We start from the raw sequence: 27,483 nt of genomic DNA on the forward strand, positions 1-27,483 counted from the left end.
AAGTTGCTAATCAATATAACATGCAAAATAAATACATAAAGTTCCATCCAAGCCCATCAATAAAATCCAAACTCATATATATTAAAATGAGGTGGTGTATTAATGTATTCTCATATACAAACTGAGCTTTTATCCTTAATAATAAATAAGCATCACAATCAGCCCGTTACATGGGCACCAGACACAGCACAACAGAAGACATTAGGAAACCTGGCCAAGGTCATAGCTCAAAGATATCCACCATAACTCCACCCATACAACCCAATATGGCCAACTTTAGCAAGCCCTCGTTTAAATGTGGGGTGCGGCTCCAGTCAGCTCATCATCAGCATAAATCTAGCCAGCCTTGTATTTTAAAGAGCCTTCATTAAGCCCACGTCGAGCAGTTCCTCTATTGTCCATCTGTACAAATGGTAAGAATATATAAAAAATCATGAGCAATAATTCAATCAATTTTTCAAAATAAGTAGTATGATGTTGGATAAGACCTGCTCGAGAAGCAGGTAGAATATAGCTTTTATCAATATGTTCGACAAAATGAGTGGAGTATCCACTATCCACTCCAGACTTATGTTTGACACCTCAAAACATGTGGAGGATCAGGATTCCAGACTTGACCAAAAAAGGGGCTGGATTGGAGTATTTTTTTTAGTGTGTGTTAGATTTACAATATCTAAGCAACACATCCAGTTTTGGACAGGGAAAGAAACCAGGAACAAAATAACCTATATATCTATATATATATATATAGATATATAAAGTCTTTTATATATATATATGCTTTCGCCTTGATCTGCATATATATCTATATATCTATATATCTATATATATAGATATAATCACTCTCATTTCATTATTACCCTGATCCTCTCCCTCCTTCTCCTTTCCAGCTTTCTCGTCCTTCAAATTCTTCCCTATATTTTAAACAACTTGAGTTTGATATCTCATTCTTGATTGAGAGATATGGGGGAAGAAGCTAAACAGGTGATATTTTTGTATTTTTCAAGTGTTTCTAATTCATTCCCATGCGTTTTGACTATTTTCGGGCTGCATTTAATTTGTTCTAATATTGGTTGATTGTTTTTTATTTGTATATGGTAGGAACAAGCTAAGGCAGAGGCTCAGCCATAGGAGAAGAAGATCAGAAAACAGAGGAGAAGAAGGATCAAGAGAAGCCATAGGAGAAGGAAGAGCCAAAACCACCATCTAATTTTTTTGTCTTGTACGTGGACTTGCATTGTGTTGGATGTGCCAAGAAGATTGAGACTTTATAATGGGAATTAGAGGTTCCTCTCTCTCTCTCTCTCTCTTTCTCCCCCCCAATTTTATTTGTATATTTAATCCTGTTTATGGATGGTATCAGGAGTGGAGGGGGTTGAGGTAGACATGGCTAAAAAGAAAAAAGTGACCATAAAGGGAATAGTGGAGCCCTCAAGCTGTGTGCATGAAAATCATGAAACTCCCAAAAAGAAGAACCAAAGTCCTATCCCCATTGCCAGCATCTGAGGGTGAACCCATCCCAGAAGTTGGAGCTTCCCAGGTCTAATGCAGTATCTTTACTTAGAACTGAAGAAAAAAGTTAAAAAAAAAAAACAATGGAAGTTCTCACTTTTTTACCAATATTCTTAACTCGCATGCATGTATGTGGTTTTGTGCTCTAGGTTTCTGGATTAATAACAGTGGAACTCATTGTTATTAATGCACTGTGAGGCCTGTGCTGAACAACTTAACAGGAAGATACTCAAAATGAGAGGTACTATATATATACGTCGTTGATCATGAGGAGGGTATGAAGAGAATGATGTACTATTACGAGCCAGTCTATGTGATGGAACGAATCCCATCCCCTCAGCTCTTCAGCGATGAGAATCCCAATGCATGTTGCATTTCATAATTAATTAGTAGTGTTATCATCATTTTGTTCATTTTTATTATAATATAAAAATATGCTGTGAGCCTGTGATCCTATATATGATAATGTAAAGTGTTCGACATGAGCAGCAGCTAGCAGCACCAGTACCAGTACTACTACTACTACTACTCGTGATGAGAGTTTTAGGGAAGTTCGGGGTAGTACTGTATGCATGTGAGGTCTCAAATCAATGTAATTAGATGCAAAATGATTAATAATATATATCATTCTGTATATCTTTATATGATATTATAGATCATACCTGCTAGCTTATATATATATATATATATGAGCTGATATTGACCATGCATTCAATCAATCTGATAATTAAACCTAATATCTGCACATATACTGCTTTGGTAAATGCATTTGCTAGGGAAGGACTTTCTGAGAAAGCGGAAGAGATATTTGAGCAGCTGCAAGAGGCTGGGCACGAGCCAGATGTGTATGCTTATAATGCTCTCATGGAAGCGTACAGGTAATATCCGTTAACTGGATGCTCTACAAATATGTGCCATTTTCATTAATGTACCATACCTACTTGCATATGATAGAACAAAATCTAATCTATTGATCAGTTGGTTTGGGTTGTTGGAAGAGTAGTAGAAAATGACCAGTTTATAAAGTGTATGCTTGGTTTTATTAGTGCATATACTCCAATTGTGAACTTTTACTTACCTATACCATCATAAACCGTAACCTTGGCTCTTCCTAGATCCTGAAATCAGTTTCTCCAGTGAATCCTTCATTAGATTTGGTATCATGGCCCTTTCTTCTTCATCAGTTCAAGTATGCTCGGTGTCCCCCTGAAGATTAACCTTTAATGTCAACAAGAGAGGTGTTCTTCTGATGGAGCTAAGAGTCTGCATCATTGTTCTCAGAGATCCTGTTGAAGCGCATTCCTTAGAAAACCATGTCTTAGCCACTAAAAGTAAATTTCTCTTGAAGTAAAATAGATTTTTAGATACTAAAATTTAACTCAATTAAATTAAGAATATTAATTAGTCCTTAAACACCTTATTTTGCGGTAGTTGATGGAAAAGATACATGTGAAGACACCTACTTAAGCCTAAAAGTTCAAGTATATAGATTAAACCTGATCATGTATCAACCCTTTTACTTTAAAATTGTGCAACTCAACACTCACATATGTACCATAACAAGGTCAATAGACCTGGAAAGAAAAACAACTTAAACCGGAAAATCTATGGAAAATCTAGCTAATACTACCGCTCTTTATTATATGATAGATAAAGCCGAAGGAAACTTTTAGAACTGAGCATTACAACAAAAATCTTAAAATTGACTGAAAAAACTAAAATCAAATATCAATCAACAAAATGACATATTCATCACGTCGATTCAACAAAAGCAGTAGTTTTCCAGCCCAACTTTCTGCATCCGATGCTAAGCATGCAGAACACAATAATATATCACTACAAGAAATGAAGTAGAACCCAACATACCTCATCAAATTCCATCTGAAAGGGTTGATAGTGCCCTGCTGCAGCAATGCCTCCAATCTTTCTTGACAGAAAATCTGAAAGTCCAGCTCCTATGCTGTTGCTAAATAAAGAGCGGTAGTATACTTCATTTGCTCAACTGATCCATTCCCTACGACCTCCTCACATTTTCTTCCAAAATAGTTGGATGTTTGGGAAGCAGAAGGGAGAAAATCATCATCAGACGATAAAAGCTCCATTACTTGTTGTGTATAGAAACCAAAGTACATATTAATACCTGCATGGTGTTCAGCTCTAGCAACCATCCCCTTTGAAGCTTTTGACATAACAAGGAAAGCCACTGCTACACATGACAACTGAAGTTTAATGAGAAACTAGATGATAATTTGTCAAGGAAGAGGCCCAATGGCACCCCCTTCCTCTTAAAAATGAAAAATAGTAGAATATGCATTAATATGAGAAATATTAAAGGGAAATTGCAACGCCTTACAAATTACGTCACAGTAACACTCCTACTTAGCAAACCATAACATGCATGTACATAAAATTATAGATTACCATGATTGCGTTTCCAATCAACTTTATTATAATCCAATAATTCTCTATACACCCAAACCATAGCATCAATACACCACAATGTGGTCCAACCCTCAAAGCCTTTTAAGCTATACAAATTCCATTATGTTATTACACAAATGGTCAGCTCAATGAGAGAGAGAGAGAGAGAGAGAGAGAGAGAGAGATCAGTGCAAAAGTAGTCATATTTACTAGAATTTCCAAAGCGACAAAGCTAGTTAAACTACATACATAACTGTAGAAATGGAATGTCATTTTACATGGGACAAAAATAAAACACAAGTTGTAAGTAAACTTTTACAGAGCAGGGAAAAGGTGTCGGAACTTACTCTCTCTCTCTCTAGCCTTAAGCTTCTCTTCCAACACAAGTAATTCCTTCTCCTTCATCTCAAGGAAGCTTCTCAGAATGTCAGCCTTCTGTGATTCAAATATGTCAAAAAAAAAAAAAGGAATTATGTATAAAACTATCAATGAATTATTCATCGGGTTTGGAAAACAAAGTTGCTAGAAATATATTTAACACTTCACTTGTACAAGTACATTTTATGGTGGATAACTCCAAATGATACTAACCTCATTTGCAGACCATGAGAGATCCAAGAGATCCCCGGTGTAGACATAGATCCAAGATTTATATAAATATATATAATACTATATATATATTTATAGTATTATATAGCCCAGTGTCGTATAGAGTAAGTACAAAAACCACCCAAAGGCACAACACATCGACACCCTTGAGAAGCCCCGTTGTGCCCTTTTATAGAGTAAGTACAAAAACCTCATGCCTCCCCGGTGTCACAAAAAACCACCCAAAAAATGTGCCCTTTTATGAGAAGCCCCTTATGGGCCGGGGGAATCGTTACACTGAGTCTGTCGAACTGACTCAGTGAACGACGGGAAAGCCCTAAAGAAAGACTGCATCACTTTGTCATTTTCTATCTGATGCTCCCTCAGCTCCCGCATCTCTGTCCTCATTGCATCCAGCTGACTCTTGTAAGCTTCAGCATCCTTCTTATATTGCTCAGCATCCTTCTTATATTGTTCAGCATCTTTCTTGTGCTTTTCAGCCTCAGACATGTATTGTTGCATTTCAACTTTGTCACATTGTCTACTTGACTCGGGGATGACCATTTCCCCAAGTCCCCGTGCATATCCAGGTCGATGGCCAAGAATCTCCCTAAAGACAGTCGCTGCTGCCTCATCACTACGTTGCTCTGGTCCTAGGCCATCCAACCTACCTTGCATCGCCTTCTGCACATTGAGAAAGCAGCGATTATTAACAAATAATCAGCTAGTGCTATATTAAGGCATGCACGACAGTATAGAAAGAAACATAGATCCCAACGGCTGTTTCTGCACTACTCACATAAGTACTTTCTGTAGCATCGGTGACAAATGCATTCTTTTTCTTCGACCAACGCGTCTCTTTGTAGAAGTCGACCAAATTCCCATTCTCATTGCGCTGTCATTTGTATGAACCATGTGACATTTGAACAACAAAGCTATGAGTAACCACCTTTAGTGATAGTAAAGTAATATTGTCACTAAAATCTCCAAGTAAAGTGCATTTTTACTATTCTATTTAAAATTAAAAGATTGTTTTCCCTTAGACATACCTTTTGCTCAAGTAATCGGACGAATGATTTTCGTCCTGATGTGTGATTAATGGCCTGCTTGTTTCGGTTCTCCCGATTTTGAGCTGAAATTTTCTGTCATACACAATAGGGAACAATTACTTATAATAGACAAACAGATTTTCCACCACAATATTTAGACATATTAAATATATACATATTATATGGTTGTATGTGAGAAAGACTATCTGTACCTTGAAGGCATCGCTGCCCCACCTTTCACACAACTTCACCCATACAATGGGGTCCACCAGACTAGTTCCATTAGCCAACGCTTCTGCGTGGCTTCCATAGGATTCATAAATCTTGTGCAAGTCATGGTGGAAGGAGTTGAAGCGCTTACGTAAGGCCTTTGTCACCGTCAATCGGTGGTTTTCGCGATCCCAGTCCAACACAAAGTCACTCTACATAAGGCAGCATGCAAACAATCAATGTGTCATCTCGTTATTTAGGCGATGATTATACTACATAAACAACACCCCAAACAAGGACAATTAAATTTTTTACTTACCCGAACACGGTCAATGAGCTCCTCTTTAATCGCTGGTTGCACATCCGACCAACGCTTGTAACTCATGTCACAGTATTGTTTCACAATCCACGATACTCGTGTTGTGAACATAGAAGCGTGTTCACAACATGGGGCTGTCTCACCATCGTTTATCTTCAGCATCACTTTCCCGTTCTTCCTTAGCTTGTCAAAGAAAATGCATCTAGATGGCCCACGAGTTCGTCTCCTCTGTTCTTGCGTTCCTTCGGTCTCCACTGGGGCATCTGCAGCTGTATTTTAAGGTACAATATATTAGTATTTTAAAGTGTAATGTGGAATATTCACACTTAATAACACATTCAAACATGCTAATGCTTTCAAAATTAAAGTATTGGAAAAACATGCACCAGTTTGTTCTCCAGTAGGTGATTGTTCCCCAGCAGTATTTGGTTGGGGTTCTTGAATAGGTTGTGGCGCGTGAGTTGCCACAACGCATGGTGGGGGACTTGGGGGCTGTGTTGAGTCATCCGAGGAGGATTGATTACACTCCTCCGTGCTATGATATGAAGATAATTTCGCACCGCGTGGTCGGCAGTGACGACCTGAGTATGGGATATAACGCCTTCCACCTCGAAGGCCTCGAAGTCTGCCTCCACCTCTTGAACTGGGTCCCGGCTGATTACCTGCACGAGTACAAGTTAATAACATAGTGGGATAAAATTGATGCCCTAATTGATACAAAATAATCGCAATATGCACAGACAAGTTCGTAAACAAGCAAATTTATCTACCATTTTCAGTTACTTTTAGGTAGACTAACCCTTACACTATGAGACTTTAAATAGACAAACGAATAACTGAGAGTCGGCCGTATATATACCTTGATACGGCATAGTGCATCCCAGTTGACACAGCCTCCCAATATTGAACGTAACCTGAAGCAAATTAAATCACATGTTAGATACTATTTAATTTAGGTATAGATGTTGTAAAACTTGAATACTACTCTCAAGATTGTTTGCTACTTGCATAATAAGAAAATATGAGTTTGCATAATAAGTAGTTCGAGCCAGGTAAAATGATTTTCTTCATGGTAGTAAGAAAATAAATCAAAACATATATTTCACCCAAACTCATATTGAACTGTCTATATACACATACCAATTTCAAAGTCAATCTCATATTGTCAGATGTCTATATACACATGGAAATTTCGAACAAGAATTCTAATATCTCAACCTTAAATGAACGAAGTTCCTGGGTTATATTTATAGGTCGCCAGACTCATCAGATGTTGTGTGCCCATCCTCATCTGAATGTTCCCCCTCATTTGTTAATAGGTCCTCTTCATCTGAATATTCCCCCTCACTGGCCGCATTTCCAGACTCAGAAGTGATCATGTCATCATTAATAAAGCCTGTTGAATCTATGCGTTGACCAACCGGATCCATGATTTCTCGTGCATCTACATGGCTAGGTAGTATATCAGGCCTATTCAGTTGAGTTGCCACTTGATCTGTGTTATCACACTGCACTGGTTCATAATAATATGATGGCTCATCTTCTTGATCGGCATCAGGAGTACTTGATTCCCCATCAAGTACTTCAAGAACTCTCGGCAGTGGCGGAATGTTATATACATTCCTATTTGCATTGTTCTGCACAACACCCCAATTCCCTTTCGCCCTTAAATCTCTTATGTAGAAACATTGATCAGCTTGACTCCCCAACACGAATGGTTCATCCTTATACCAAGTCTTGTTCATGTTGACACTAATCATATGGTCATCCACCCGCACCCCTCGTTTTCGATCACCAACATCAAACCAATCGCATTCAAACAGGTACACCCGACGCCACTCCATGTAGCGTAACTCTACAATATTATTAATAACTCCATAGAAGTCCAAATTATTTGTGGCCTCATCACCAGTTACCACCACTCCAGAATTTTGTGTACGACGGCGAAGTTCACGCTGTTTCGTATGAAACCTTTTTCCATTTATTATGCAAGCAGCATATGTTGCAACCCAACGGTCAGGCCCGCAAGCTAACGCGTACAGATCATCGGACACATCAAGTGTATGCGAGGTACGATGTTCCTGGATCTATATATTTAAAAAAGCAAATTTCATAACGTTTATTTTCGATTAGATCCAAATCTATAAAATGAAAGCTATAGCAGCACATCTTACATAGGAATGGATAAGAACTTACACGTTGCTTAAACCAAGTTGGGAACTCAGTTTGGTGCGTGCGCTCGATGCAATCTGGGTGTTGCACCTTACATTTCTCATAGTGTTCCCTGCATTTGGTGCATCGAGGCGAAGCAACATATTGAAGTTAGATGGTACTGGGTTCATAACAAATTGTATAGAATGAAAGAGGATTTTTAAGTAGACTCGTTAATGCTTACTCTATATAAGGTCCAATCTCCGCACAATTATTGAGCACGTACCAAATGGCTGCCCTAAATAGTTTATCTTCTCATTGCACGTTCGAAGGCATACCCAAGGGACGAACTTTCTGGTTGAAAATTTTGAACCCATCTAACGTTTCCTCTTCGTCAGCATCAATGTTGCGGTCCGGTCGACTAAACCTCGTCTCAATATCTTTGAGATACATGGAGCAGAATGTCAAGCATTCGGTGTGAATGTAAGCCTCGGCTATTGAACCTTCTGGGCGGGCTTTATTCTTAACATACCGCTTGAATTTGCCGAGATACCTCTCAAATGGGTACATCCACCTATATTGTACTGGACCCCCAAGTCTGGCCTCACGGGGTAAATGGACAGCTAGGTGGACCATAACATCGAAAAAGGAAGGAGGGAATATCATCTCTAGTTTGCATAGAATGGTGACAACATCAGTTTGGAGTTGGGCCAGGCGGTTGACATCGAGTGTTCGAGCGCACAACTCTTTGAAGAAAGTACCAAGTTCAGTCAAAGCCAAGCCAATGTCACTTCTTAAATACCCCCCAGCAGCAATAGGGAGTAGTCTTTGAAGGAAAACGTGACAGTCATGGCTTTTCAACCCTGAGATTTTGCAGTCACGTCGAGATACACAGTTCGAGATATTGGAAGCGAACCCATCTGGAAATTTGATATCAGACAACCACTCACAAAATTTATTCCTTTGCTCGACGTTTAATGTGTACTGTGCATGTGGCATTGTTACACGATCACCATGCCATATCAAGTGTAATTCTTTTCTATAGCCCAAAAGCTCTAAGTCACGCCTTGAATTGATGTTATCCTTACTTTTCCCTGGACTGTTCATTAAAGTGAATAAGATGTTGTCGGCAATATTCTTCTCAATATGCATAACATCTAAATTATGCCGAAGTCGAACTGTTGACCAATAAGGTAACACGAAGAATATGCTACACTTTGTCCAGTTCAGCTCTTCAGCAGTGCGTTTTTTCTTCCTATGAGATTTGCCAAACTGAACATCCCCAATCATCTGCAATTGATTTTGAATCTCTTCAGGACCAAATTCCCTTGGTGGCATGCGATGATCTTCTCTACCGTTGAACAACCATTTCCTCCTTCTCCATATGTGATATGGGGGTAAGAAACGACGATGTCCCATGTAACAATATTTTCGCCATATTTCAACCAATTAGAGTCTGTGTCTGCATTGCAAGACGGACAAGCCAATTTTCCCTTTGTTGACCAGCCAGACAGATTCCCGTAGGCAGGAAAATCGTTGATTGTCCACAATAAGGCAGCATGCAACATAAACGTCTCCTTGGTTGAGGCATCATATGTAGGTACCCCATCTTCCCAAAATTCAAGCAGTTCATCGATCAACGGCTGCAAGTATACATCAATCTCATTCCCTGGTGACCTTGGGCCAGGAATAATCAGAGATGTCATGAAGAATTGGTCTTTCATGCATGACCACGGCGGCAAGTTATAGGGGACAAGGATGACTGGCCAAATGCTATGAGGTTTAGCCAAGTTGTTGAATGGAGTGAAGCCATCACTTGCCAGACCGAGCCTAACATTGCGAGGATCCGAAGCGAACCAGCCATGGTCTTCATCAAATTTCTTCCAGCACTCAGAGTCGGCCGGATGTCTCATACAAGTATCTTCTTTCGTCTGTTGCTCTTTGTGCCATCGCATATCACCTGCTATCTTTGCAGACATGAAGAGACGCTGCAATCTCGGTTTCAAAGGAAAGTGACGCAACACTTTTTGAGGTACCGCGCGCTGTCCGTGTGTATTTGGTATCCACCTCGAAGCCTTACATACAGGGCATTCATTAAGAGCAGCATTTTCCTTCCAATATAAGATGCAGTCGTTGGGGCACGCATGGATTTTGTGGTATTTGAAGCCCAAACCGCGCTCCAGCGACCTTGACTCCTCATATGATCTTGGCAATAGGGCATCAGGAAAGGCAGACCTCAACAAATCAAGTAGCATGTCAAATGACTTAATTGACCACCCACCGATCGATTTGATGTGTAACAACTTGACAACGAATGACAATTTTGAAAATTTTGTACACCCATCGAATAACGGACGTCGGGCATCCTCTAGTAGCTGCTCGAAAGATGGTGAATCTACCATCTCTCGTGGCCTGTTTGCCGCAGGAGTGCTATCTTGGGGCCCATCATCGAAGGTGCCTGCCCGGATGTCATCCAACATATCCTGCATGTCATCTATGTAATCGTCTTCTTGGTTGATATCATCATCAATATCTTCATCACTCACGTTCCATGTTGTATCCTCCTCCCCATGAAATATCCACTGCATGTAATTTGGGTTGATCCCTTTCATAAATAAATGAGTTTCCACCTCAAATATAGGCAGCCACAGATTGTTAAGGCATGCACGACATGGACACCGGATGCGATCCCTTCCACTTGCATGGTTTCGTGCTTGTGCGAGGAAATATTTAACGCCTTCGGCATATGTAGGTGATACAAGCCTATCGGGGTCATTCATCCAACTTTTGTCCATCTGAAGCACGATATGGGAGGGGAAGAAAGTTAGTTAAGCATGGACCGTAAACAACTAAGTTCGATGAAAAACTGACTATAGTGCGCATTCACGTTTAGAAGAATGAATAAGTTGTTTGAAGAAGAGAATTGGAGGCACCGAGTTCACTTCATAAAAAGCATATTAGAAGGTGGTTGAGACACTAGGCTTTTAGAGCGTGGCGCCAATGGGAGTAACCTTTACGTGGAATTCAGGAAACTCTAATCAAGACTATGAAGGATGTTATAGAGGTTGCCAGCGTATTTAAAGAGCATATATGTGTGGCACTGTTCAGTTATTGCATACCAAAGGTTAGTGTAATATAGTTTATTTAAAGAGCATATGTGTGTAACAGTTCATTTTTTGAAGGCAATGAATTGTGTTGCTTACTCGTGCCTACAACTTACAAATAAGTTGCTTTCTTAAGATATAGGAAGGTGGTCTAAGCTGTGGTGTTTGCATACACCACTGGAATCATGTAACAAATACTGAATTCAAGATATGGTGTTTGTATAGTACCTCATATGTACTTGGGCAATGCCTATTTACTTGTATTATTAAAAAAAAATTAAACTTCTTGCAATAACTGGCTCATGCTTTATTATGTTGTCTAAAATGTCCATTTCATTCTATGGTTGTATGTGAGTTCCGATTTATGTTTTCATCTATGGAAATTACAATTCATCGTAGATAGATGATGTAATATTGTTAAAGCAATTTTCCTAACAAAAGTAAGCAAACAACTATAATTGGTCCGACATTATAGTTGAAGATTATATATAGAAGATAAGAAAAGATAGAAGAATCAAGAAGTAATCAGGTTTTCTTGATATCATCTCAGTTGGGAATTTGTTCATTTGTGAGGCCATAACACTGACCACTTTTTCTTGTTTGGTCGGCAGAAACTGCTTATCTACCTTATATACTCCATACTGTTTTAGGCAATTCCTTATAATACTTGTCCAATATATATAATCTAAGAAAATACATTGTTTAATCCAAGGATTGAAATATAGATGCATTAAGCAGTACTTAACAGCTTCATTCTGACTTGGTAATAATTGTTTTTGGGTTTGCATGCAGAGTCACTTTTGGTTGACATCTTTTGCATGGTCTTGCTTAAGGATCCTTGAGTTCTTTGTTGTTATTTTATATCTACCAACTGTGTTATTAAGTAAAGGAAATTAAATCATAACACAGACATAGATCAAATTCAAATTAATTAATTAGCCACTACAAGGAAAAATACCTTTACCAGCAAACAACATCACCCAAAACAAAGAACAAACAGCATGTGGAATTTGTTAAGTAAAATACAATTATTATTAGATGGATTATCTAATAATAAACCATATATATTAACCAATCATTAGAATGTCTAGCATATATAATAACACTAACAAGAAAACATCCATCTATGTTTTGAGAATTCATGAAATGAAAGGAAGAAGGAATTACGGACGTGTATGGGTATTCGCTACCTTCAATCCCCAATACAAATTGTTTCAGCTCACCCCTGGGTGAAATGGCTCACCAATAAGGCCGTCGGGCTCAGCCAAGTGCTTTTCAATCAAAATGACAGCACGTCCGTCCTACAATCTGCACCCAAAAATGAAACATAAAGTGTCAGATTAAATCTTAATAGAAGAGCCTAACACAAACGAAATCAATAAACAAAAGAAATATATACAAATAAAAGCAAACAAATATAGGAGTAATGATTTAATCAGAAGCTTAACTGCATAAACCAACTATATAATTTCAACTAGAAAGCACGTTCCTTACATCCTGTCAACTTAGGGAAAATCAACTAACAAGCACAACATCAAACCATTTAACTTCTATCCATACTTAGCACTAAGCCAAACTTTAAAAGTCCTTATTCCAAGCATCCAAAATAAATAACTAAGCAAACCCAATTGTTGCATGTTTGCTGTCCAATAAAGGCCATTGGGTTTTGTACATGAAAGATAAATGGATGGAAGCAACAATTGGGTTGAGTTCCTATAAGTTCAATAGTATTTCATGTAGTATTGTATTTTCAATATTCCTGTAAGTGTAGAGCTATTTTTTAAAAAATAGCAATTTGAAATAGGATGTCCCGTATACTAGTGCACAAAGTAGGAAAGCTAGTTATAAGCTTGAGATCGGCTCAGACAACGTACATATTAATACCAAGGGGCATACTTAGTATGGTCCTGGAATAAGAGCATGATTAAAAAACAGTTGTATGATGAATAGCCCTAAAGAAAGCAATATCGTTAAAACAGTTGAAAATATATTTATTTACAGTAATTCCACCCTGGCAGGAAAAGAGAGAAGGACAGAGTGGGGTTGGTGGGCACGCATGGCCAATAATTAAATGACTAAATATCCCAAGCAACTATGCAAATGTACCAAAGAAGTTTAAGTGTTCAGGAATTTTAATGAAGCACCAATGAAGAACCCAAGTTCACAATATTTTAAATCCATTAAGGGACTTCTTGATTGGCATTTTATGGTTGCAACTTAAATAAGGAACCCAGCGATCTATTGTAACTACACAACCAAGCATGCACCTGCAACTAACTCCCAGACTTGTTGAAAGCCCCATAACAGAATTGAGCAAGATCATTGAACTTAAAAATATATATAGTAAAGTAAAAAGAAAAAAGACTTTTGGCAGGGAGCATTCACCAAAAGTTTGAAGGTAGGAATGTGACAAAGTTGCCACAAAAGTTAGCAACAATTTTCAAAGCAATTTGTTGTCCTTAAGGAATCAGTAAATATATAGTGTGATTCCAATGAGTATGAAGCTCATGGGCTTGATTATTTAGTCATAAGAAACCTAGAAATTTGATATCAGAAGCAAGCACACCATAAGAAACCTAATCTATCACATGCATAATGTCTGATACAAGGAAATATAACCAAAAGACAAACTTTTATATAGACATGCCAAAACTTGAGTTTTCCAAGTATCATACCAAGAAAAATTTCCTTCCATCAAGAAAGATAACCCAATCCATAAAACCTTCTTACTAAGTTCATATCCTTAGTTAAGATTTTCTTCGAAGTAATACCTTATCGATTTATTTGAAAGAGAAAAAAGAGGAAAAGATTCATTTCAGCCCCAAAAGAAAAATGGTAGCTTGCATCCTAACCAGATTTTAGTGGATATACGAGAAATATGATGAGAACGACAGCTTAGAAAGTGAATTCAGATTTTTGTGCATGCCACACGCACACAAAAATTCCTAGCAACAACACTTAATCAGTTTGTGTTATATGAAGTACCAGTACTAAACAACACACCAATTCAGTGTGTACCTTCAGGGTATAGAGCCATAAACACCCAAAAAAATCCTGTCAATTATAAATACAAAGCACTTTCCTGACCTCCCATTCACTTAGGGTTAATCAACTACAAAGCACAACCTCCCTCTCATTTAACTTCTCTCCATACTTAGCACTAAGCTCAAAATTCCCCAACTCCTCATTTCAAGAATTCGGAAGGAATTAATGAAAATGACTAATACCATGCTTTCTATCCAATAAAGGCCATTGAATTTTCTACCCTCCAATATTATGAAGATCGTGGGTTAAGAATCAAAACAAATGATAGGAATTGACTTAGAAATGGAAGAGAACAAGGAAGTTACAAAAATCTGGCAATTTCACCATTAAAACTGCAATTCAGCTTTTTAGTAACTTGTTGCAACCAAATTAAATGAAGAGCTAAAGCTTACAAAATGGATGGTTGTTGCCCCTTGTTTACAATAGTTTTTCAAAGAAACAAATAACTTTAGTTGAGCAAAAGATGCAAATGAGTAATGGGGATGAAATGGACTGGTTGAAGAAGCAAAACAGAGTGCGATTCAAAATTTTCTGCACTACCATGGACAGCCAGCAGCTAAAGGACATTCATGCTCAACGGAAACATAGAGTATGCTCATTTAACCACAATCTCAACTACACAACCCAAGCATACTAGATTTTGAAACAAACATGAGAATTCACATCATTTTGGGTCTATTTGCATAGCATAAACAGCAACAAAACTATCAGCACCAAGGCAGGAAATTCTAATCGAGCGCTACCCTCTTATTTATTTCTACTTTTTTAAATATTGAGAAGATCTTCTGTTTTAAATATTCTGTTTCAATCATGTTTTGACTATCTTTAACCCTTTATGACTGTGTTAAACTAGTGCAACATGTTTATGTTTTGACTAAATTCTTCATATAACATGCATAATGTCTGATACAAGGAAATATAACCAAAAGACAAACTTTTATATAGACATGCCAAAACTTTAGTTTTCCAAGTATCATACCAAGAAAAATTTCCTTCCATCAAGAAAGAGAACCCAATCCATAAAACCTTCTTACTAAGTTCATATCCTTAGTTAAGATTTTCTTTGCATCCATATCTTAATAGTTATTTGAAAGAGAAAAAAAGAGGAAAAGATTCATTTCAGCCCCAAAAGAAAAATGGTAGCTTGCATCCTAACCAGATTTTAGTGGATACACGAGAAATATGATGAGAACGACAGCTTAGAAAGTGAATTCAGATTTTTGTGCATGCCACACGCACACAAAAATTCCTAGCAACAACACTTAATCAGTTTGTGTTATATGAAGTACCAGTACTAAACAACACACCAATTCAGTGTGTACCTTCAGGGTATAGAGCCATAAACACCCAAAAAAATCCTGTCAATTATAAATACAAAGCACTTTCCTGACCTCCCATTCACTTAGGGTTAATCAACTACAAAGCACAACCTCCCTCTCATTTAACTTCTCTCCATACTTAGCACTAAGCTCAAAATTCCCCAACTTCTCATTTCAAGAATTCGGAAGGAATTAATGAAAATGACTAATACCATGCTTGCTATCCAATAAAGGCCATTGAATTTTCTACCCTCCAATATTATGAAGATCGTGGGTTAAGAATCAAAACAAATGATAGGAATTGACTTAGAAATGGAAGAGAACAAGGAAGTTACAAAAATCTGGCAATTTCACCATTAAAATGGCATTTGACAGCTTTTTAGTAACTTGTTGCAACCAAATTAAATGAAGAGCTAAAGCTTACAAGATGGATGGTTGTTGCCCCTTGTTTGCAATAGTTTTTCAAAGAAACAAATAACTTTGGTTGAGCAAAAGATGCAAATGAGTAATGGGGATGAAATGGACTGGTTGAAGAAGCAAAACAGAGTGCGATCCAAAATTTTCTGCACTACCATGGACAGCTAGCAGCTAAAGGACATTCATGCTCAACGGAAAGAAACATAGAGTATGCTCATTTAACCACAATCTCAACTACACAACCCAAGTATACTAGATTTGAAACAAACATGAGAATTCACATCATTTTGGGTCTATTTGCATAGCATAAACAGCAACAAAACTATCAGCACCAAGGCAGGAAATTCTAATCGAGCGCTACCCTCTTGAATAAAATCCTCGGTTGCTTACAACATATATTATCATTGAAGAAAAGTGTTAAAAATAAAACATAAACATGTTGCACTAGTTTAACACAGTCATAAAGGGTTAAAGATAGTCAAAACATGATTGAAATAGAATATTTAAAACAGAAGATCTTCTCAATATTTAAAAAAGTAGAAATAAATAAGCACATATGGACCGGCCCGGTGTTTTCGACGTTAAAATCCATTGACTTAAAAATGGGTACATGCGTGGGTTAACGAATGTACAAATGATAGGAATTGACTTAAAATGGAAGAGAGCAAGGAAGTCAATAGTGAAATCTGAAAATTTCACTATTGAAATGGCATTTGACAACTTGTTAGTAACTTGTTAGAACCAAAGTTAAATGAAATAATAAAGCTCACTAGGAACTGGTATTTGTCCATTATTTTCACTCTTTGGAGAGAGACAAATAATTTTGTTTGAGCAAAACATGCAAATAAAAAATGGGGATGAAATGGACTGGTTGAAGAAGCAATACAGAATGCAGTGCCGTATTTTCTGCACTTCCATGGACAACTAGCAGATTTGGTAGATTCATGCTCTTAAACATCCCTCATTTAACCACAATCTCAACTACATATCCCAAGCATACTAGATTTGAAGAAATGCTATGCTTTCACATCATTTTAGTGTGAAAGCATAGCAAAAACAGCAAGCGTATCTGTCGAAAAACGAGGAAATTCTAATTTCCCTACTAGTTTGAATAAAATCCTCGGCTGCTTACATAGGGTATTATCATATCAGAAAAGTGTTAAGAATAATACATTCTCATCTCCACTAGTTTAACACATGGTCATAAAGGGTTAAACATAGTCAAAAACATGATTCAAACCACTGTATTTAAAAAAAAATGCATTCTCAATAACCTGCATATATATATGATAAGCAAACTAGTTTTAGGCCAGTTAATTGTCTTGGTGAAAAAAGTAGAAGTCAGATACCAGCTGTTGCAATCTGTGTCTCTACACCTAATTCCAATTTAAAGGTTAATTATATAGAATAGGTATTTATTACATTATTGCACCTTAGTATATTCATATGAACTGTTCCAATACAGTTGGTGTGAAGCTGTTGCATGCATGGTAAAGGAAATTTGTTTCTTGTAGTGAAGCTGCTACGTAAAATGTAATCAATATAGTGGCTTTCAAGGAAGCTACTTAAAATGTGTCACATCATTTGGTGTGACAAAGCATGAAAAATTAACAATAAAGAGTAGCATTGCTTTTTATTCAATTTATATTATGAACAATAAAAACATTGTTATGTGCACCACCAGTTAAGTGTACCTCTTTCAATATTGCATCACATCCAGTACTACCTAAATGAAGAAGCCCGCAAGAAAAAAAAGGATTTAAGAAGAGAAAGACAGAGGCAACAAAAAAAGGAGAGAGAGAGAGACTTTATTCATGATGAAAATCCATCTTTGAGACAATTGTGACAGCACAAAAGAGTTACATTTTATAGTTAAAATAAGCTTATAATCCTCCATTTTAGCCCATTAATTGTGGGCAACAGCACAGTTATCATCAAGGATCTAGGTTTTTTTTGCATTTCACGATCTCAAATAATAAGAGAAATATAGATAAATATTAAATTTTTTAAGATTGTATATTTATCCTACTGCTACTTAAAATGTTTATATGGGTAGTAATAATATAAGTTGAATGATCCTGTCACTTAAAACTGATCTGAAATTCAGCTTAAAATGAAAGTCAACATGATCAAGTTGGACAATTCATTTCCTAGCCAGCTTGTCGAAGTTAGTTATTTATTACATTATTTCTACCAATATTCATATGAACTGTTTCATCTTATTTAACCCCCAACTTCTACTTCTTTACACCAATTATCAAATAAATAGCTTGGGTTGTGTAATCATGTTGAGCACAAAGATCTAGTAGCTAGTTCTAAACCTAATTAATTAACCCTTGAATATTTTAGCTAGTATAGTCTAAAGGGTAGAATGCATGCATGCAAACAGAAAGAAGAATTGGAAGAAAAACAATGAAATTCAGCCAAATATCTAAATCAATCTTCCCTAATTGCGGCCTTAACTAGAAGCGAAGGATTTTACATAAGGTTCATCACAAATCAATGTCAATATTACTTTCTGCAACAAAAGTTCCACACTTATATGTTTTCTAATCTACTTTGATTGTTCACAAGGCATTATTTCTATTTCTGATAGTTATAGATGATCAATATATCATACAGAACTGAGAGGGCTGGACCTAAGTATTTGTATATATCAAAAACAGAAAATCTAATGGGTTTTTGAAAAAGGCATTTATTCTTTATGGATATCAGAGAAAGAGTTAACGTACAATAATTCATGATCAGGAAAACAATTCCCACAAAACTCTAAGAAATGCACATTCAAACAACGCAACATTATTCACAGAAATCTTCTAATTTCTGTATTAGAAGCTACTTGTAAAGGGCCATAAACGCTGCAACTGAAAAGGCTCTGTTTTTGCAAGAATATCACCCACGAATCGCTGCATTATAGTAATATCCACAGCTTAGACCACCACGTACGCATAAGGCAGGTATACAAAAATTTAAACCTCAAGGAAGGACACGGGAATCATATTGACAGTGACAAAAAATTATAGTAGAAACAAACAAAAAACCTATGAACCACTGCAAGAAATTTGGGAAGGTTTCTCTAATAGAAAAATTAGACCCCAAAAATATACCTGAAAGGGAATTTATTCCCTACAAATCAGCCTTGGTCGTTCGCAAGATAGATGCCCAAAGACTTAGTTCCAGCCAAATATGGAGGCACTATTTCCCAGTCTAATTCAAGGGGCAGGAAACGACTGGAAATATTGAAGCGACACTGTCGGGGAAGTCAAAAATCAGCATGTAAACTGGGGTAGGAGGCACTTTAAGTTGCAGGTGAGCTGTCCATGGAGGAACATGAAAGTATAGGAAAATGGGAAATGGGACTCCGAAGGTGAATGGAGGAGTTTCGGCAGTGAGGCCTTCAAGTGGCGTTCCGTCCGTCGCAAACAGGAGTGATCGTCGGCATAAGCAGGAGGTGGAAGCGCCGTTGAATGGTGTTTGGCGAGTGGGTTTTCGTATTTCTTGGATTTCGTCGAAGTGGAGAAGAACAGGGCGTGGGGCGAAAATGTTTGGGGGGAAATTAGAGATATTTTCGTCTTTTGCCTCCCAGAATCAATCCCGGCGTAAATTTGTTTGTCGCAACAAGTTAAAACATATTGCAGCACATAAATTTGTTGCTAAAACATTCACAATCGCCGTAATTAATAAATTAACCGAAGTAGTGCACTGTTTTGTATTAAAACATATGGCGAGTTGGAAATCGCTGCAATATATTGCATATGGCAGCGAATTTTATTGCAGCAGTTTATTAATCGCCGGTAAATGACATATTTCTTGTAGTGCAAGCAAGAGCCATGACAGAGATTGAAAACTTGATCAAGATGCAGACCATATTGCAAGTTGCAACCGTGGAAATCAGACAAACATGCACGATCGAGTACTGCAATCGGGCCATTCAATTCAGCTGAAATACTAAAAATTCAAGAACAAAAGAGTCCTAGCTAGACAGAGAATTGGATTACGCATGCCGGTCTGTGAGGTCGAATTTTAGGGCGTTGAAACTCGTTCATGACTGAGATTTGTCAAAAGTGGAAGGCCACAATAATATTGTTTTTCCAACAAGATACGGTCATGCATGCCCTGCCTTGTACGTCATGAATAGCAACAACTGAGATATATGATTATTGTCGATCGTTGGATTCTACGTATAACTCAGTCGGCATAATCAACCAAAATGTAGTTTGGCAAGTACTATATATACTTTTGTCTTGTAGTTAATTGATCTCTTACTTATGGAGTATATTGACCGTCGTTAGATAATTTGTCAAATTCATCATGGATACGCAAGGATTTGTATCCAAGTCTTTATTTATTCGTTAGATAATTTCCCAAATTCATCATGGATACGCAAGGCTTTGTATCCAAGTCTTTATTTATTTTTGAATTATTTCACATTGAGAAGATAATTTTTAAGATGCGTGTGTATGGGGTTTTATCAAAGAGGTGGGGACGTTAAGTACATAAAAAATACATGCAATATTTGAATTGGGGTTTAAAAAAAAAAATAGTGGGTCCCATTATTTTTTGAGAAGAACATTTGTACTTCATGGTAAACTTACGACTCGTTTGGATAGTGAGATGAAGTGAGATAAGATGAGATGGTTTTAGATGAGTTGAATAAAATATTGTGGTTTATAAAAAATATTTGGATATTTGCATTGGGGTTTTTTTAGATATATTTGTTGGGGTTTATAAAAAAAAAAAATAGTGGGTCACATTAGTTTTTGAGAAGAACATTTGTTCACGGTAGACTTATGGCTCATTTAGATAGTGAGATGAGATAGTTTTAGATGAGTTGAATAAAATATTGTTATAATATTATTTTTTTAATATTATTATTGTTTTGAGATTTGAAAAACTTAAATTGTTTATTATATTTTGTGTGAAAATTTAAAAAATTTATAATAATGATATAAGATGAAATGAAACTATCTTTGTATCTAACCAGGGCCAACAATATTATAGTACATGTTGTTCATGTAAACAGTAAATATTGTACATGAGAGTAATCATATGTAGGTAAGCCCTGCTTTAACAATCAATTAATTTGACTCATAGCTAGGAAACTTATGACAAACAATTTAATTAGTATTTATCCCTAATAATAAAATTGTTGCTCTAGGACAATAATTTAGTATTCCTCTTCCCATTTGCTCCATATGATAGTTTCCATATTTGATCTCTAAGGGGTTGTTTGAGAAGTTAGATTAACTGAGATGTTCTCATCTGAACATCTCAAAATTTTTCAAAACTTCATTTCTAAATATCACTCAAACACAAAATATTTTTCAATTTCAAATCTTAACTTTTTTATCTAATAATTACCTAATCATTATAAATTTTCAAACAAAACACAAAAACAATACAACTTTTTCAAAATTTTTAAAATAAAAATTATAATGTTAAAAATTGTTTGAAAAAAAAAATTGTATTCAAACAATTTTTAACTTTATAATATTTTTATTCAACTTTCTCTCTCATTTTCCAAAACCCAATAAAAAATCTTAAATCAAACTATTTCATTACCATTCACAAACCATTTCACTAATATTCACATAATTCTCATATCATCTTAATACCCAAACATGCACTAATTGCATATCAATGCTTGCTAATTATTTCTACTAAGAGCATTGGCATTTCCTTTATTAAAGCCATCTCTAAAATTTAACGAAAAATACATATATTTCATAAATCCAAAATCTTCATAGTCATAACGCCACATTGAATTAATCATTGGATTAGTCAAAATAATAATATAATAATAATCTTTTTAATTTATTTTTTCATATTTTGTACTTACACTAATCATATGTTAATTAATAATTTAATTTAATACTTGAATTATTATTTTTCAACTATTTTTTTTCCTCAACCTAATTAATACTTAAACCGTCGTAGCATTGATCTGATAGTTGGAGGAAGTGATTTTGTAATAAAATAATGAGAATAGACCATGAACAGTGTGTCTTCAAATATAGAGATGAAAGTAAATACACTGTAGCTCAAAGTTAGAGTTTTAATTGTTTACTGAATCCAATGTACCGTTTTTAACCATTCAAATTTTGAAGATTCCTCCATTTTGAAGAGACTGATGCCAGTGCTCTTAGGTAAGTTTCGAAGAAGATCTTGCTAGCAAAGTTTGTTTTGCATTGTACATTATAAGAAAATTAATAGAAAATACAGAATCGTCAGTAGTCATAATTTTTACATAGAAAGCATGAATAAACCTAAGTGGTCCATGCAGTAGCTACAACAACCACACATGAAAGAAACGTAGGAGATTGCTGCCACCATAGAATGTCTTCTCCTAGTACTCTAGCGCGCATGACGTGCCAAGAGGTCAAGTGCAGCTTCATTGTTTGTGTGCTAACATGAAGAACTTGTGAGTGAAATAAGATAACAATTAAAGATTAAGTAGGAGACGTTTAGACACAAAGAATTTTATTTTCAAACATCACTTAAAAATAAAATATTTTTTAATTTTTAATTTTTGACTTTTTTATATACCCATTACCTAATTATTATCCAAATATAAAAATCAATACAATTTTTATAAATTTCAAAACAAAGTATAACAATTAATACAATTTTTACAAACTTCAAAATAAAAATTATATTTAAATAATTTGTTAACTTTATAATATTTTTATTCAATTTTATCTGTCACCTTTCACAAAACTTACTCAAACATTTTAAATCAAACAATTTTAATACTATTCACAGAATTTTGAATTACTCCAAATATCCATACGAGCCATTAATCTTCTTTATCAAAGGGCTATAGCTAAAAAGTAGCTCCTAATTAATTAGAATGGATAGCTTCCACAACCATATGGGAATCATGCACCTTCGTTAGTCTTACAGTGTATTAAGGGAAGTTTTATTAATTTATCAATTGGTTTCAAATCTTTCCCTTTTCTGTTGTAAGAACCCGAAATAAAGGCATATATCGGCATGCACGCAAGGAACATCACCTCATTTTCCCTTAAAGTTACTGCTAGACTTGTCAGCTTTCATCGCGTACGAAAAACTCACAACTCTTGATCTGCTACTCAAAGCTAGATTGACCGTTGCTTGGAGTGAGACTGACGGCAAGAAAATATATAGGCCAAGTGCTGATCATGAGGAAATGTTCATTAATCATTGAAAATATCAAGTTTGAAAAGCATAAGATTTCCTTAGACGTCAGATCGGGAGAAATATCTAGATCTCCTAGTGGAAGATTTCCTTAGACTCCAGGCACTGAAAGTCAGTCAAGTGGAGACTGTTTATCAGAGCAGTTTGAAAACTGCATGAAGGATGAAAATGAAATTGTGGATCGATATCACATTCTCAAACCAAGATAGGAACAAAACGATATTTTTGTTTCTATATTACCTGGTCAAGAGGCTGGAAACCTGTTCATATTAAGAAGTGCAGGATGAAAATGCAGTTGTTCATCTGGAAATGATGATATACTTCGTGAAAATCTTGCAAACATGTTAATTTCACCTTTCAATTCATATTTTTTTTTTTTGGGACGTGACATGACTGATCTTTATTTCTTATTTCATTTTTAATTATATAAGGTGATCTTGACCTGAGAAGTAAATGAGACGTTATCATTTTTCGTAAATAATTTATGAGATCATGATGGGACCGATTGCGTACACCTTGATTAATCCTAATGATCAAGTCACTACAAGTGATTAGATTTTTTAAGTCACTACAAGAGATTGGATTTTTTGAGGTAAAATATTTTGTCTCAAAAATTTCAAATTTCATCTCAAATTATATTTCGTCTCAAAAAGACCGTCTCAAAAGGCTTTTAGAGATGAAAATCAAATTTTATCTCAAAAATTGATTTTTAGAGACAAAATTAAGCAGAACCAGTTGAAACCGTTCGAATGGAACTTCTTTTTTGAGACGAACCGATTTTGTCTTATTACATTGTTCGAATGAAATATTTCTCCATTCGAACCGACACGTCCATTCAAACTATATGAAATATTTATTCGAACTAATGATTATATTTGATTATGTTCGAACAAACAAAGTGTTCGAATAGATTTTATACATTTGAACTAATAAATTTTTCAAATGACTTGTGTTCGAACAAAAATTATGTCTGTTCAAACAGAAATTTTATTTCCAGAAATTATATCCGTTCAAACGGGGGTTTGTATATTAATGTTGTTCGAACAAATATTTATTGTTCGAACGTCCGTATTTCTCGGTTGTCATTTGAATGAGTTAGTTTTTGTTCGAATATATCTGTTTTTGTTTGAATGGAGTTATAAATGGTAATTTACTGTTCGAACGGTATTAATCATACAGATCAGAATTTAATTACAAATACCGTACTAATATTACACAAATTGTGATTCAAACATCAATTGTTCAAATGTTTTGGAACATCATAATATAAATGCAACCAAAGAAAAATAAATTTTAAAACTATGGTGGTGACATAGAGTTTTGGGATATCATTGACTAAAATTGTTCAAACATTTTTAGGTTGTTCAACTGCATCCTCTCTTCTAATCTCTCCTCAAGATCCGCTACTTGATTTAATCGGTTTAGCAACTTTTTTTCCTTTGACCTCAATCATTCTATCTCAAGTGTTGCTTCATTCAATTCTTTAGTTTTGTCGTCTTTCGATCTGGCTTTAGAAGAGGATGATGATGTTGAGGATGGTTTCACGCAACGTTCTAAGCTCCTCAAATATCCAGAACGTGATCCAAGAACTTGAGAAAGGATCTGAGTATCGTTGATAGATGATGCATCAGATGAATCCGCAGCAGTTTACTTAAGAGATATCATTTTGTCCTACAAAAACAAAAACATTAAAATTAGTATAAGTAACAAAAATATTGTGTGACAATGGAATTAAAGAAACTTAAAACTTACATAATTTGCCTTTACTTTGGGACTAGGCCAAACACCATCACGATTTTTATGTACTTTAGCATACAACTAAGTTAGATTATAGTCAGCATGACTTTCTTCTTTCTGCAAAAGGAAAATCTATATTAGAACTTAAATTCGAAAAGTGTATTATATGTTAATATTTAACAGACACTAAAATGACTTACTATTTTGTTAGACAAACGATGAAAAGATATAGAACCCACATGATGGTTTATCCTTAAATTTGATCTATTTGCTTTATTCACAGTACTCTGTTGCTAAAAAAAATATTAGGCTATGTTTGGGTACTCAAGTATCCTCAATACTTTCCAAGTATTCTCGTACTTTTGAAAATACTTCACATGCCAAACAACTTAAAATACTTTCAATGGGTCCCACAAACCCACTTCAATCTCTACTAATAACTATTCACAAACATTCTATAATACTTATCACTATTATACATAAATAAAAAATAAAATCACTATAATATTTATCACTATTAAATATAAAAAGAAAATCACTATAATATATAAATAAAAAATAAAATCACTATACTATATAAATAAAAAATATTTATCACTATTATATATAAATAAAAAATAAAATCACTATAATATATAAATAAAAAATAAAATCACTATAATATATAAATAAAAAATAAAATTGCTATAATATATAAATAAAAAATAAAATCACTATAATATTTATCACTATTAAATATAAATAAAAAATAAAATCACTATAATATATAAATAAAAAATAAAATCACTATAATACTTATCACTATTAAATATAAATAAAAAATAAAATCATTATAATATATAAATAAAAAATAACATTACTATAATATTTATCACTATTATATATAAATTAAAAATAAAATCACTATAATATATAAATAAAAAATAACATTACTATAATATTTATCACTATTATATATATATAAATAAAATCATTATAATATTTATCACTATTATATATAAATTAAAAATAAAATCATTATAATATTTATCATTATTATATATAAAAGTAAAATAAAATACTATATAAATAAAAATATTTATCACTATTATATATAAATAAAAAATAAAATCACTATAATATATAAATAAAAAATAAAATCACTATAATATATAAACAAAAAATAAAATCACTATAATATATAAATAAAAAATAACATTACTATAATATTTATCACTATTATATATATATAAATAAAATCATTATAATATTTATCACTAGTATATATAAATTAAAAATGAAATCATTATAATATTTATCATTATTATATATAAAAGTAAAATAAAATCACTACAATATTTATTAATATTAAAAAACCACTATAATATTTATGGGACCCACACATTTTTCAACTACCTACTCAAAAGTCAACAACTCAACATACTTTACACATCCAAACAACTCAAAATACTCTCAATGGGACCCACAAACTCACTCCAATCTCTACTTATAACTATTCACAAACATTCTCAACACTTCTCACTACCCAAACGTACCCTTAGTCTATATGTTTAATACATCTATCGTATACTATTAAAAAAATATAGCAACGAAATTGCCTGATAAGTAGGATCTTCAAACATATCACAAACATTCTCTCATTCATTTGATGGAATTGTTTGGAATGGATTTTGGCATGTCTCTATTGAAGTACTGAATTTCTTATAGTGTAGTTATCATAACTTATAATAGTTATAGATATATAGTAACTATATAAAACTTACACTATAGTAGCTGTATAACTAAAAAGTACTATATATATGTTAATTATATTAACTTATATAGTTATCATAACTTATAATAGCTATAGCTATATAGTAACTATATATAATACTTACACTATAGTAGCTATATAACTTATAAGTACTATATATATAATTATATTAACGAGTATAGTTATCATAACTTATATATAGTAGTTATATAATTAAGACATTGTAATTATACTAAGTACTTAGTATGTACTTATATATTTACAAATAATATACTAAATATATTAATTAAAAGTATTATAATACTATTCTTAGTTTTATTTTTATACTTTTGTACATTGTAATATTAGTATTTTTTTTTATAGAAGAGCCGGAAACCACCTGTCCATTAGCGGCCCCGTCCCAATTTTATTAATCAACCTCACTTATGGCGGAGGAAAACCGTGGTAACAAAACTGACACTCGGGATACAGACCATCCCTTGTATCTAAACCAAAACCCAAAAACAAAATACAAATCCAACTAAAACTACAGACCCAAACCAGCAAAACGAAAACTGGAAAAGAGAGAAAAAAACCTGCTTATACCAGCAAAACACGACCGAACCCCGAACCACTCAACCGCAAAGCAACTCCGCACGAAACGAAAACCAGAAACAAACACAAAACTCCTCTATTTCTTCCG

General features: G+C 34.6%; 1 pseudogene; it reads left to right on the top strand.

The window, feature by feature from the left end:
- Positions 1-865: 865 nt before the first annotated feature.
- On the top strand, positions 866-2,394 carry LOC108999314 (annotated as a pseudogene).
- The last annotated feature ends 25,089 nt before the right edge of the window (positions 2,395-27,483 follow it).

Source organism: Juglans regia, chromosome 6 (assembly GCF_001411555.2).
Source record: "Juglans regia cultivar Chandler chromosome 6, Walnut 2.0, whole genome shotgun sequence".
Lineage (NCBI taxonomy): Eukaryota > Viridiplantae > Streptophyta > Magnoliopsida > Fagales > Juglandaceae > Juglans > Juglans regia.